Source organism: Thamnophis elegans, chromosome 4 (genome assembly GCF_009769535.1).
Source record: "Thamnophis elegans isolate rThaEle1 chromosome 4, rThaEle1.pri, whole genome shotgun sequence".
Classification (NCBI taxonomy): Eukaryota; Metazoa; Chordata; class Lepidosauria; order Squamata; family Colubridae; genus Thamnophis; species Thamnophis elegans.
The window spans coordinates 75,205,581-75,219,100 of NC_045544.1; the positions used below are offsets into that span (position 1 = coordinate 75,205,581).

At 39.4% G+C, this 13,520-nt stretch overlaps 1 protein-coding gene across 1 annotated transcript in view; it reads left to right on the forward strand.

Annotated features, from left to right (window-relative positions):
- The first annotated feature begins 2,215 nt into the window (after window positions 1–2,215).
- Window positions 2,216–13,520, forward strand: part of CDC42EP3 (CDC42 effector protein 3) — a 34,754-nt gene continuing 23,449 nt past the window's right edge. Inside the window, 1 exon segment of the mRNA XM_032214957.1 lies at window positions 2,216–2,761. The gene's annotated coding sequence lies outside the window, so the exon portion shown is untranslated.

The window sequence follows — 13,520 nt, forward strand, 5'->3', positions numbered from 1 at the left end:
GGATTCCATCAATTAAATTGTCATTGAGCAGGATTCGGGAAATGTGCCTTCTCTGTTGTAGCACTTGCCCTTTGCAAAAGCAACCCAGCTGAGATTTGAATTGCTCTTATTCTGCTTGTCTTAAAAGATCTTCAAAACATGGCTCTTTTTCCAGGTCTTAAGCTAGAGTGATTGTCAGACCGCTTTAAGTTGGGTGCTAAGTGAGAAAGGGGTGTTTCCTCTGGATGACTAGTGCCATTTTTTATGTTATGATGTTGCTTCCTTTATAATTTATAAACAACCCAGAGGAAGTCAGGTGACCCTTGAATTGTATTTGGTTAAAAAAATGTATTTTTCTATATATAATATATATATATATATATATATATATATATATATATTCATGTGTGTGTGTATATATACACACATACATACATAGATCCAAAATACATAGTTGATGTATTTGCATTATAAATATGAACAATTGAGAATTATTAATTGCTATTAAAGTACTATTCAAGTTTCATTTTGTGAATTGATTCAAAAATATGAAAGAGTTTTCTTCAACTATTTTTTAAAAAATCAAGCGCAAGCAAACTATCAATAAATACAGTTGGTTGGAGTCATACCTACATTATTTGTAACTTACTTTAACTGGATGTTTGCATCAAAATCATGCCAATAATTATTGATGCATTGAGATCTTTTCATAATGTAAAGGCAAGACGTGAAACAGATCATAAGATGGAAAGCAGGGTGGTTGTGTGAATGTGATTAAATCTAGCAATTCTATTGTATCACCATCACTACACCAGTGGTGTCAAACTCATGTCGTCACTCTGGTGTCACATGACATATTGAGACTTTCCTCCCCTTCGCTAAACTGAGTGGCGGGGTTGTGACCAGCACGTGATGCATCCGGCCCACGGCCTGGAGTTTGACAGCCCTGCACTACACAGTGGTGGCTGCATGCATCAGAATCCAACCAAAACCTTATGTTCACGGAATGTGTTTGAAATTCCTTCCTCTGCTTTTAAATATTACTTAGGTTTAGATTGTGAGTCTTTCCCCAAAAGAAGGCATGACAGAGCAAGTCAAGAACATTACCGGAATATTGGTAATTGCTTCCAACTGCTACTGAGTTGAGAACTTTTAAAATAAGGAGAGGTTGGCCAACACTACATTCCATTCCATGTCAATTACCAAGGGGAAAGATAAAACCTTTGAAGGACTGGCCTCTTGGGTATGTCTAGTTTAATGAACAGAAGGAGTAAGAGTGACAATATAGCAGTGTTCCAATATCTCAGGGGCTGCTGCAAAGAAGAGGGAGTCAAGCTATTCTCCAAAGTACCTGAAGGCAGGACAAGAAGCAATGGATGGAAACTAATCAAGGAGAGAAGCAACCTAGAACTAAGGAGAAATGTCCTGTTAGTTAGAACAATTAATCAGCGGAACAACTTGCCTCCCAAATGCTCCACACTGGATGTTTTTAAGAAGATGTTGGATAACCATTTGTCTGAAATGGTATACCGTATCCTGCCTGAGCAGTGGGTTGGACCAGAAGATGTCCAAGGTGCCTTCCAACTCAGTTATTCCATACCATACCATTCCATTCTCATTTTCTCAAACTTGGAGGTGTGAAAGTTTCTAATAGTGTAGAAGTAGTTAAAGGCAATTTCCAACGTGATTAGAAGCTGCTATTCTATTTACTCTCCCTAGCCTAGTAGGATTCTCAAACTCTCCTACCGCCCATTCTTCCAGAAGTAAAGACTTCACTAGCCCAGAACCCAGTGACCTCACTCCATCTCTGGCCACTCAGTCCTGTAGTAGCGCGGCCTCGGGTTGTCTTCCTCTGCCTCCACACAACCCCTAGCCCACGCCGCTCGCTCATCAGACAGGCGGAGGCAGCGCCTCGCCTGCTGCCATCTGAGCCGGCCTGCCTCTCTCAGACCGGCACCTCGGTTCCTTCTGCATTCTTTCAGCGGCGCTACTCTTGCTGACGAGGCGAGAAGAGGCAACTGCCTTCGCAAACCTGCCGCCGACGCCTCGTCTCCCATTCCCTCTTCTGGCGAAGGCTGGCGCCGAGACCGAACAGTTTTCCCCGTCAGGGGGCGACGCAGCTTCTAGAGAGTGAAGGGGAGGAGACAGAAAGAGAGAGAGGAGGAGGAGGAGGAGGAGAAAGCGCCGCTGAAGGCGGGCGCTCCTAGGTGACAAGCGGTCACAGGTGCTGCGGCCGCCTTGAAACACAGGAGAGGCGCCTCCGTGCTCCAACCAGCTGCTGCTGCTGCCGCCGCCACCGCCGTTTCTGCCTGCCTTCGGGTGGCAGCTGCCGCCGCCGCCGCTGTTGCAGTTCCTGCTGCTGTTGAGCCGGCGCGTGCAGAAGTGTTAGCGCGAGCTCGGCATCTTGTGCGCGCGGGCGCGCGCTCTCGAGAAAGCGAGAGATCGAAGGAGAGCGAAGCGGAATCCTGTAAGTTGCTTGGTGCTCCCGCCGTTACCGCTGGAGTTGCTGCTCTCGCTGGACTGGTGCAATTGGCTCTCTTTGCAAGGCGCGACTGTCCCTTGGATGTGTAGATATATATATATATTTGCCCGCCGATTTGCTGTTGCCGCACGGCTGTAGCTCAACCGGCAGAGAGAGAGAGAACGGGTTGGGGCTTCGCAGGTCGCGCGCGCCCACCGCAAACGGGTTCAAGACATGGCAAGGCGCTGAACTGACTGGCTAGGAGGGACGAGGACCAGGCGGGTTCTCTCTCGTCCGCCCCTCACCCCTCAATCCGGCCTGGTGGTAGGATATGATTTTTTTTGACAACCCACATTTCTTTTGGCTCGTGCAACTGGGAACGAGGAGGGCGGGGAGCCGCCCAGTGCTTGTAAGGATGGAGGTTGCTTTGTGTGCGAGATCGGTGGATTCCGACGTTGGGGATAACGGGAGGGGGGGGAACGGGACTCGGCAGGTGGGGGGGACGGGACGGGGAGACACCAGAGCAAAGGGAGGGGGAGGCTGGGGTGTGGAAAGAGAGTGGCAGAATAAGCACGGATTTTGCCTAGAGAGCTATGGACAGATGTATTGTCAGAATGGCCTTCCTCGTTTGGGGTTTTTTTTTTAGCCGTATTTGATTTTTAGCCGTAGAGGGCACGTGGTTGTGAATGGCTACGCTATCTGTTCACAGCCTGATGGGGAGATCTGATATTGTGCCTATGTGTGTAGTTTTCCAAACCGCACTTCCCTTCCTTTTGTGGAGCTAATGTGCATGCCCTTTTCACATCCAGATTTATAATGTAATAATATAAACAGCCGATGGTATCCAGAAAAAGAAAATATAATCAGTGACTAACTACTAGGAGATAAAGAGCCTGAGGCAATATGTATTGTCCACTCTATCTTATTTGGAAATTCCGGGAGCTAGTTAGGAGTTTAATCTGAAAGAGATTGATTAAAATCATCTAGGGTGGCTTTCAGCTGGGGAAAGATATATTACATTGAGCCATAATAAGATGAGCTTTATTTTTGCCTCTCATGATGCATGAGCTCAATAATAATGTTGAACAAGAAATTGATGTTTAGAATTCTGTGTGAACCCAGCCATAGCTCAGCAAACCTTGATTGGGGAATGACACTTAGCTTAGTAATATATCTGCAAATTAGTTACCAGCCACTATGCTGGGAAGTGCTGGAGATCAGCATTTATGCTCTACAGAGAAACATGCTTACTATGGATGACAGGTCCCACTGCAGCACAATTGCTTTTCTGTAATAAAACAAAGAGCGAATATGAGAGAATGTTATAACAAAGTTTACTAAGAGCCCCAAGTGAACATCTTCATCCCCGTTTTGGACATTTTAATCATCTTCCAATGGACAAAGCTGTTGTTGTGTTTGAAAGATACCAGGCATGAGGCCACTGTTGTACAGTGCTGCAGTTTCTTGGAATATTATACTTTTTTCCTAGACTTGTTCCATTCTCACAGCATGGAAATATTGGATTGATGTGAAATTCTTATTTTTTAAGCATCTGGGTAGGGTGAAAAATAACAGGATTAGCTTTGTCCCCGGACCTCAGTTTTGCCAACTAGATATTCCTTACAAATCTACATTATAATTCTTTCCTTCAAAAATATGTTGTTATTATTTTTTAAAATCCACACTGTAACTTTTGAAAGAGTGTTCTTTTTGCCATCTTTCTTTTTTTAACTCTGGATTTCTGGGTGGACAAGTTTAAAAATAAATGTCTGCTCAAACACTGGATTATTGTATAGCCAAGCAGCTGCCTCAAAGGAAAGGACAGAGAGCACAGAAAACTGAAAGTGAGCACATGGTCCAAATCCTGTAAGATAAAACTCAGATCTCATAAACCTAGAGAGATACCATATTTCTTCAGCTAAAGGAGCTGCCATATTTTTTTCAACCCTGCTGTGAAGGTGGTTAGCAATTTGAAAGGAAGTTTGAAATTAAAGAAAGGAGGTGTTATCTGAGTTCTGCTCACTGTTATTTTCATGAGCGTCTTGGTTAGAATATTTCGCCGTATTTTCAATTGTTACTAATGGCCATTTCAAAAAGTGACTCTTGGATTCATTTGTCCTTAAATCAATGTAAAATCTCCATGAGCTAAGATGAAGGCTATTTTGCTCTCTATCCTGCATTAACATTTACAAATGGAACGAATGGTCAAGAGTGGCTCATGAAACAGAAGTGTCTTTTGGGCCCAACATTCTGTCTTCAGCCTAAGTCAGCCAGATAGTCCTGGAAAGCTCCTGAATAGCTAGCTATTCTGCTTCTAGACAAAGAGAGAATAGATAGTTATTCTAGGGATCATGCAAATGCCGCCCAGAGTTGCTTCTTTTGGGATGGAGGGTCATAAATGTGATTAATAAAATAAATAAAAATAAATAGCTGTAAAAGAGCTATAAAGCCTATCCTCCGAGGTATTTGTGCTACTGCCAGAAGATACCTGATTTGAAATTTTGGAAAGTTTCTTGAGAAATATAATCCACAGGTGAAAGTTGAGTATTAGAGGCGTGACCTTGGTAACTTTGTATTACCAATGTGGTAAATAAAGGGTGTGTTTGAACCCCATAATTGGACTGGTGTAAGAATGAAAATGGTCTTACAGCAAGTACAACAACCTAGAGGTAGCTTGGACAGTAATGGGTTTCTAATTCAGCAACATTTAGGAGGTCACAAGTTTCTTATCACTGTTATATAAGAATGCTGGGCCCTAAACATTAAGGGTAGGGTCTTCTGACACTCCAGAGAGAGGCATCCACAGAATCCAGTGGTTTTGTCAGAATAACCAAATTAGAGTTGTGCCCTTATGAACATTAAAGACAATGCATATACAAAAGACTGAGGCTGAGCTTGTATCACAATGTTGCACCGTCCACCATGTACCTCCTAATGGATACCTATGTCTTCAGCAGTTTTCAATCATTTTGTCCTCAGAACTCCTTTACATACTTAACAATGATTGGGTTATGGTGTTTATGGGTTATATTGACCACTATTGTGCTACTGAACTAGAAATTAAAATTGAGAAATGTTAACATTTATTTGATTTTGTAGACCCCCTAAAAGATGATATCCCCCAGGGATCCCCAAGAGAAATTTTGCTGTACTAGTCCTTAGCTGAGGCTTTGGGGAACTGGAATTCAGGAACCTCTGAGAGTCACAGGATCTTCATTCCCAGTTTATTGACTCTCATACATTAATTGAGTTGGAACATACAGTACTTCATTTTATCTGTAGTATTTAATTTGTGTCATCTGAAAAATAATGATGTGTGTTCTTAAAGCTATTTGTGATTTTCTTGCATCTAGGTTTAGCCCTATTTTTTCCAACTTCGTAGCTGCTTTTAGATGCAGTATTTAATTATAGATGGGATGCAGCAATTAAATTGTCAGAGTGTCATCCTGTCAGAGTATGGGTTAATTTTATTCAATCGCCTATGGCAATTTCCCTATATTCACTCTCTGTTCTTGACAATTTAGTAGCTAGGCTTGCATTTATAGAGATGGCAAACACATTCATACAAATGACTCTGAATTGGAGGCTGTCAGTTAAAACAGAGGGTAGGAACAATAATGCATCTGGTAGATGGATCATTCTGTGCTCTTAAAGGAACATGTCAATTCAATTGTATATGTGGGTCAAGACCTGATCTGTTTATTAGTTTTATCTACTCTTCCATAATCCATCATTGTCCATCAGAAAGGGCAAAATCAAATTTTAGCTTGATGTTCAAGCAAAAGAATAAGTTTCAAAAATAACTTTAAAAAAATATTTGGCAGAATTTCATTGTCCATACTCATCTGAACTGATTACAATTATTCATCTTTATAGACTTCTAGCCATTTAAAATATGCTTCTAACCATTTTATATGCTGAGTTTAACTAAGTTTGCTTGGTGTAAAAATTGTCAAGTGTTCACAAGATACTGTGTCATAGTTCTCAATACAATAGGTTTGAAGAAAACCAGTAGATTAATACATTAATCAGTTAAGGCAGGAATGTCAAACTTGCGATATCACATTGTCGTCATGTGATGTATCATAACTTTCCCCTTTCGCTAAAATGGGGATGGGCGTCAACAGCGCATGACGCATCTTGCCTGTGGGCCGCAAGTTTCACACCCCTGAGTTAGGCCTCAGAAAGAGAGGAATGGCAGCTGTGAAGATAGGAAAGCATTATTAATGACTCATAGTAGTCTTCCTCAGCTTATGCCTGCTGTATAGGTTGAGGCCTATATCTCCAAAAATCCCCAATTAGTATGGCCAGTGGTTGTAATTCTGAAAATGTGAGTCCCATAAATGATAGCAGTTTGGAGAATGCTATCCTATGATAGTATACTCTGTGAACCCTAGCAAAGAACAGATGTTTGGGACAAATGTACATGATTTTTGTACATGACTATCACCAGAATTATTAAAGGAACAAAATTTGTGATAAAGCATTTTTTTTTAAAAAAAATTGGCCTGCATCAGGAAATAATTCATTAAAATAAAGGAAATTGTATATGGATGATCACAAAGTATCAAGGGTGTTCACAGGAAGGCAGAGACTGTGGTCTGAAAGATGACGTGTTAGTATCACAATAGAAGACTTGCCCCTTTTGTATGTGCAGGTGACATTAATACAGGTAGAAAAATGTTGGCGTTTAGATTGTGCCATTGCATTTATCTCCCTTCTGAAGATTTTAACAACCCTCACCTCCGCAGAGGCCACTACAAACTATACATTGGCTATATTCATGCTGAATCCTTAATAACCTTTTTATTTGAATATGAGAGATGAACTTCCTCTATGTACCCTGTTTCCCCGAAAATTAGGTTTCCAAGGATAATAAGCCCAATCAGACTTTTGAGCACATGCGCTAAAATAATCCCTTCCCCAAAAATATTGCAACACAACAGCAGCCACGAGGTAAGCACGCTTGCCGCCTCCTGCACCTCAAAAATAATACGACCTCCCTGAAAATAGGGCCAAGCGCTTATTTCGGAGAAACACGGTTGTTAATTTTTGGCTTGCATTGCACAAATCTAGAAAATTGGATTAATTGAGTACTTACTGTAAACCATGGTTTGTTTAATTATGGGTTAATATGTTTCAGGAAACAACTTATACTATATCATTCTGCTAGATTCTACTGTCTTGGAAGCCTAACAAATAGTAAGAATAGTCTAAGAAAAGGGATTGAGGGCTGTATGAGGGCTTATCTCGGGAGCAACGAGTGGTCCTAACTTTCATGCCCTAACTCATATTGGAGCCGAGTTCAAACTGAGATGAAGAGGATGACTTGCAGCATCAGAATGGAAAAAATAAGCCTAATGTACTCAATGGGCCTTTTTAACTCAATCAAATTTGCTGCTGTCTCAATAGCAATTGCAATAGTAGCACTTAGACTCATATACCACTTCATAGTGCATTCCAGCCCTATCTAAGTGGTTTATAGAGTCAGCATATTGCCCCAACAATCTGGGTCCTCATTTAATTGACCTTGGAAGTATAGAAGGCTGAGGCAACCTTGAGCCCCATCAGGATCAAACTCCAGGATGTGGGCAGAGTTTTCCTAAAATACTGTACTTTAACCAGGGTTCAAGGTTATGTTCTACTACAGTCTAACTGTAGTAGAATACATTTCATAAATAAATGCTGTAAAAGCTTTAATATGCAAACTAACTACAGCACATGTCAAAAATCCAAAATAAATTTATTAGTTTTGAAAAAATGAAAGTGCTTTTCTTTCCTTCTTTGAGTTGCTTATTTGGTGGTAGGAAACAATAATTCATTCCATGGTTCCTCAACATTTGTCAATAACAATAGGAGATGAAAGCGTAAAGCAATTTATAATTGTTTTCATGTTTAGGAAGTACTGGAATACAACAGTGATGAAAGCAAGAAAATTAAAATGAACCTACTAAACACATTAACTTAAGAACTCTGGCCTTACTAATTAAAACCAACAAAATTAAACTGTGTTTAGGGAGGCAACTTTTTTCTTGTTCCAAGTGTGCCTATATTTCTTTTGTTTTTCTAAACTCTTCCTGCTTTAGATAAGGTACTATATTGTCTTCTAAAATTAAGACTTCTCAGCTAGGTCTGATAAGGCTATATCTGTTTCACTTGTGTATATAAAGCACAATAGTCTATATTTTAGCCTAACAAGTTGTGAAAATATATTCCTTGTGATTACCTTATGGTTTTATATATGATGTAAATCTAGAAAGCTGAGTTGAATAACCATGGTTGAGTTAATTCTGCAAACAGATTCTACTTGGGAGCTACTATAAAATGTTTTTCTTCCTCTTTATAATTAATTGCTTCAATATAATACATGGAACAATTCTACCATTATTTCTAGAATGTAGAAGTGCCCATTTTAAATGTGATTAAAGTGAATGAAATCAACTCTTTGCCAACTTTATTGCTATCTTTGTATTTTCAAAGATTAAAAAAGGAGCTTGATTCAAGGAAAGTGTCAAAAGAATTCCCAAAATTGCAGGCGTGGATATTTTAAACATGATTAATCAAATCAGTAAAGAAATACAAAGAATCTCAGTAAGCAATGGATATGAAAACAATATTAGGGTTTTCCTTTGATAGTTTTTAGTAAACTATTTAGTATAGGAATTTTTTTTTTTTTGCAATGTCATGTCTAATATGGAACAAATAAATCCCTTTGATTTTGGAGTACTTGGATTTTGGATTTTGGTGCTAGTTTCTATTTTGCGTGAGTGTGTTCAAATCAATGTTGACTCTTGGAGATTTCCTAGAGGAGTCCCTGCAATTTCCTTGGCAAGATATCAGAAGTGGTTTGCCATTGCCTGCTTCCTATGGTTGAGAGTATGTCATTGACCCAAAATCATCTAGATAGTTTCATGCCTAAAGAAGGACTAGAACTCAGTCTCCTCATTTCTAGCCTTGTACCTTAACTTTTACATCAAACTCACTCTTAGTTCTATTATGGTGGGATCATAATCATATTTATAAAATGTGAACCTCTTTAATTATAATATAAATTATGTATTGTCTGCTTAGGTTTGTAGCTATCCTGATATTTAGGAAATAACTATTTTAACATTCATTAGTCTTTAAGTAAAACTATTCTGTTTAGGGTAATGTGATATAAATGACCAAGCTTTTTGCTAAGAAAACTTACCGTACTTCAGGATATTCTCACTGTTGCTGTAAGAGAAAACTGAGAGATATTAGTAACAGACGGAATATCAAAAGGCAAGGGCTGTGTTGCGTTGCCAAGAAAGTATCTCTTTTGGGAGCATAGTTTTACATGCATACCATATGAAACATAATTTCATATTTTACCCCTATAATTATAGAGGCAATAGCAGTTATAAACACTTAATTTCAGTGTGTGAATTGGTACCATACTGAAATCTAATTACCTTTTACTCATTTCATGTCATGAATTTTGTCAGCTGTGAAAACTTCAGACCAAAAGTATTACCATCTCTTTAAAAGGCTTTTATGGAATCTTAAATAATTTCTACACCAAGGTTTCTTCAAGGAAGAGAGGTGATATGTGATCTATTTTGGAGAGACCCACTTTTTGCTTCTTGATTCCTCTGAGAGCTATTCTAGTGTGAATTGCAAGCCTCTGTTGTGACCAGTGTAGTGGCCAGAGTGGGATCTGCTTAGCTCCAGCAAGAATGGTTGGGGGACTACAAAGGAAACTTATTGCCATCACCATTTTCAGCTGAGGTGTGGCAAGAGGAGCAATGCTACAAGCAGGGATGAGAGACTGCCAGGCAATTCTTGAACCTAGATCAGGTAACATTGGTGGAATTAATTGTGACAGGGTTATGGACTGAGAATTACGGTTACTGAAGGAAACAATTGACTATGGATAACTGCACAGGGAAGAACTGGGGGGGTCACCATCATAGATTTGGTCAGTAAATTCCATCATGGACAAGCTGGATCAGGAATTACAGAGTAACTGACCAAGAAAAAAGTAGCAGACGAGATAAGATTATGCGAGATAATGTGCTTCTGGGTGAAATCCAGAAAAATGCTCTGCAACTTTGGAAGTGAAAGGGGATGATCTCCTAGGGTGGAAGACTTTGATTGGTGATGGTTCTGGATGGCTTGAAAGCCCCGGAAGAAAAGTTTGTGAGGAATACTAGGGAGGGAAGGATAAATGGGAATAGTACAGCAAATTGTTTGGGGTATTAGCACAACAGTGTTAGCTGAGTCAATGTATTGATGGCTTGTACCAGGCTAGTCTGGTTAGTGGTTAAGGTGCTGATCTACAAATTATACAGACTGTGAGTTCTTAGTCCCATTTTAGGCATAAAAACCAGCTGGGTGATTCTGGACCAGTCACTCTCTGTCAGCCCAACCTACCTAACAGGGTTGTTGTGATGAAAACAGGTGGAAGAAGAGTACAATGTATGTTTGCCCCCTTGAGTTACTTACAAAGTAATAAAAGTGAGATTAAAATTGATAGATAAATAATAAAAAATTCTAGGAGCTGAAGTGCACACATTTTAAAAGTGTTGAGATTGAGAAACACTATTCTAGAAAAGTCATAACTCATTAATAGGGATTCTGCATTACCATTTTTTTCTTTAGTGCATTGTGGACTTCTCAAGTCAACCAGTACAGGTAGCATCATCTGTGTTCTAATTAAATCAGGAAGAACACTAGAAGTGGCATTATAAGTGGCAGCTCTACAGTTTCAGATTCTCTTCCCGTAATGATCTGTCAAATTTCAAGTGAAATCACTGAAAGAATCAATTATGGAATGGCATTGTACTGTGGTTAAGGAAAGGGAAGCAATTAAAAAGTAATACATTTTCCCAATCCCTTTCATGGTACAAAGCTATGTACAACTTTAAAGACAAAATTAAGTGGAATCTTTATTATGACATTTACAATAAAAGCACTTTTTTCTTAATAACATATGTGCAATATCCAGTTTTGTAATGATAAGGGGAAAGCATTTAGTACTTGCCCTTAATAAGTATCTCAGATATTGCTTGGCCACTGTTAAAAATATATTCCTCTATTGAGCCTTAAGCCCATATCTGCATATTAGAAAATAGTTCAGCTATGTCACTATATGTTTTTCCCTCTGTTGCTGGTAGGCATGGAAAAATGCACTTCAGTTTAATGAGTTATGCTGTCTGAATTTCAAAATCAAATCACCACTGACTTTCTGACTTTGGAACACAGCTTGACATGCATCCGATATACATATCCAGACACATCTGGACATTCAGCTCTTAAAAAGAATTCTCAGATGCCATTCTCTGTTATTGATCCTTAGCAAGATTGGCATTTTACATGCATTTTATAAACTCTACCATATACTGCAAAAGAGGTAAATTGCTGTCTGTATACACATTTCACATATTGTCTGAGAATCTATGAGAGAATTAGATGAAAATTATAGCTAAATTGACGTTATCATTTTCTCTAGCTCTATATGTCCCTTAGCCCCACAAGAAAAACATTTTCGAACAGTATAGGCAGTAGAAGGTGACTCCTCATGTTGTGGTGGTTTCTCTCTCAGTTGTTCCCTCTCCATCCTTCTTCTTGACTCTTCCAACAGTCGTGCAGTTATATCAGTCAATGTTAGTTCATTTCGGGTTAAGACTTCAAGAGAAGATACAAAAACATCATAAATCTCATGCAATGAGGAGAGTATGATATAAACTTGATGTAGCTCAGAAAAAAATAGTTCTTTTTCATGTAGCTTCTGGAAAACCCCTTTCATAAAGGTTAAATGAGCTAACATATCTCCACCTTTCAGAAGACGTGCCCTAAACAGTTTGCGTGTGAGATGTATGTGTGCACCTTCAATGTCATGTACATAAATCCTCTTCAAATTCTCCCAACATCTTGCAGCAGAATTTTCTCCACGAATATGTACTAACTGTTGGTCATTCAATGTTAGACCAATTATGCACAACACCCGTTCGTTGCATCGCTGAAAATCTGCTATCTTCTGGGCATCATCATCGTTATCTGGATTCCAAGCAGTTACATCCAGTGGATTCTGTACAGCATCCCATAAACCTCCCCTACGCAGAAGTAGACTGCATTTCATGGACCAGGAAACATAGTTTGTTTCATCCAACCGGGTTATCATAGATAGGCTTGTTGATGGGTGGTACGCCATCTTCTCCAGGATAGTAACAATCACTACAATAAACAGCTGTCTGTATACGGTATTGCATATCAACACCAACTCTCCTTTAGCTACGTCTGGTACACTCTGGGCCCATAACCAGTGTTAGGTAAGCTCCCTGTTGGGAGAGCGAGTATGTTCAGAGAAGCGTTGTGAGTATGTTCAGAGAAGTGTTGTGACACAAACCAGCATACAGAGACTCTGCAGTTTAAATAGGCTTTTACTTTCGTGGAAATAGTGGTATCAGAGTCCATCAAACAGTCCAAGTCATACACAGTTAAGATAGTCAGTCATCAATGTCTTTCAGTTAAGGGATAATCCAAATAACATAGTCCATAATCCTACAAACAGTCCGGTACTCAAAGTTTGCTAGCAGTTGCAAAACTTACAATAGCTCACGGCACTTTCTAACAGCCAGCTTCCAAAACACTCAGATCAGATCAGCCCAGCATCTAACAAACAGAAAACTAACAGTTATTCTGGCTCCCTCTTATGGCTGATTGAGGAAAACAGCAACCAATCACATTTTACAGTATGATTTAAAGAATTTAAAGAAATGATTTAAAGAAACAGGTACAATATTGTTACATGATTTATATATTGCCAACCCAACCGTTAGATTATATTCCTAACAAAAACCATTCCAAATTTAATTCCACTGCTTGATTCTTCTATTCTCCAATTTAGATTAATTTTAAGTTTTTATAGGCAGTCTCTTTTTAAAACAGTAAAAGTTCCTCACCAGCTGGAAACACTTTCTCTTTCCTTATCCTTCCGTTTTGGAGCCGCCCCGACTTTGTCAGCCATGGCTGGATTTTTGTTGCCGGCTTGAAGAACTTCTCTTGCTTCTTTCAGGGATTTTGTGATATCAGCAAGACGTATTCTTCCTGTTCA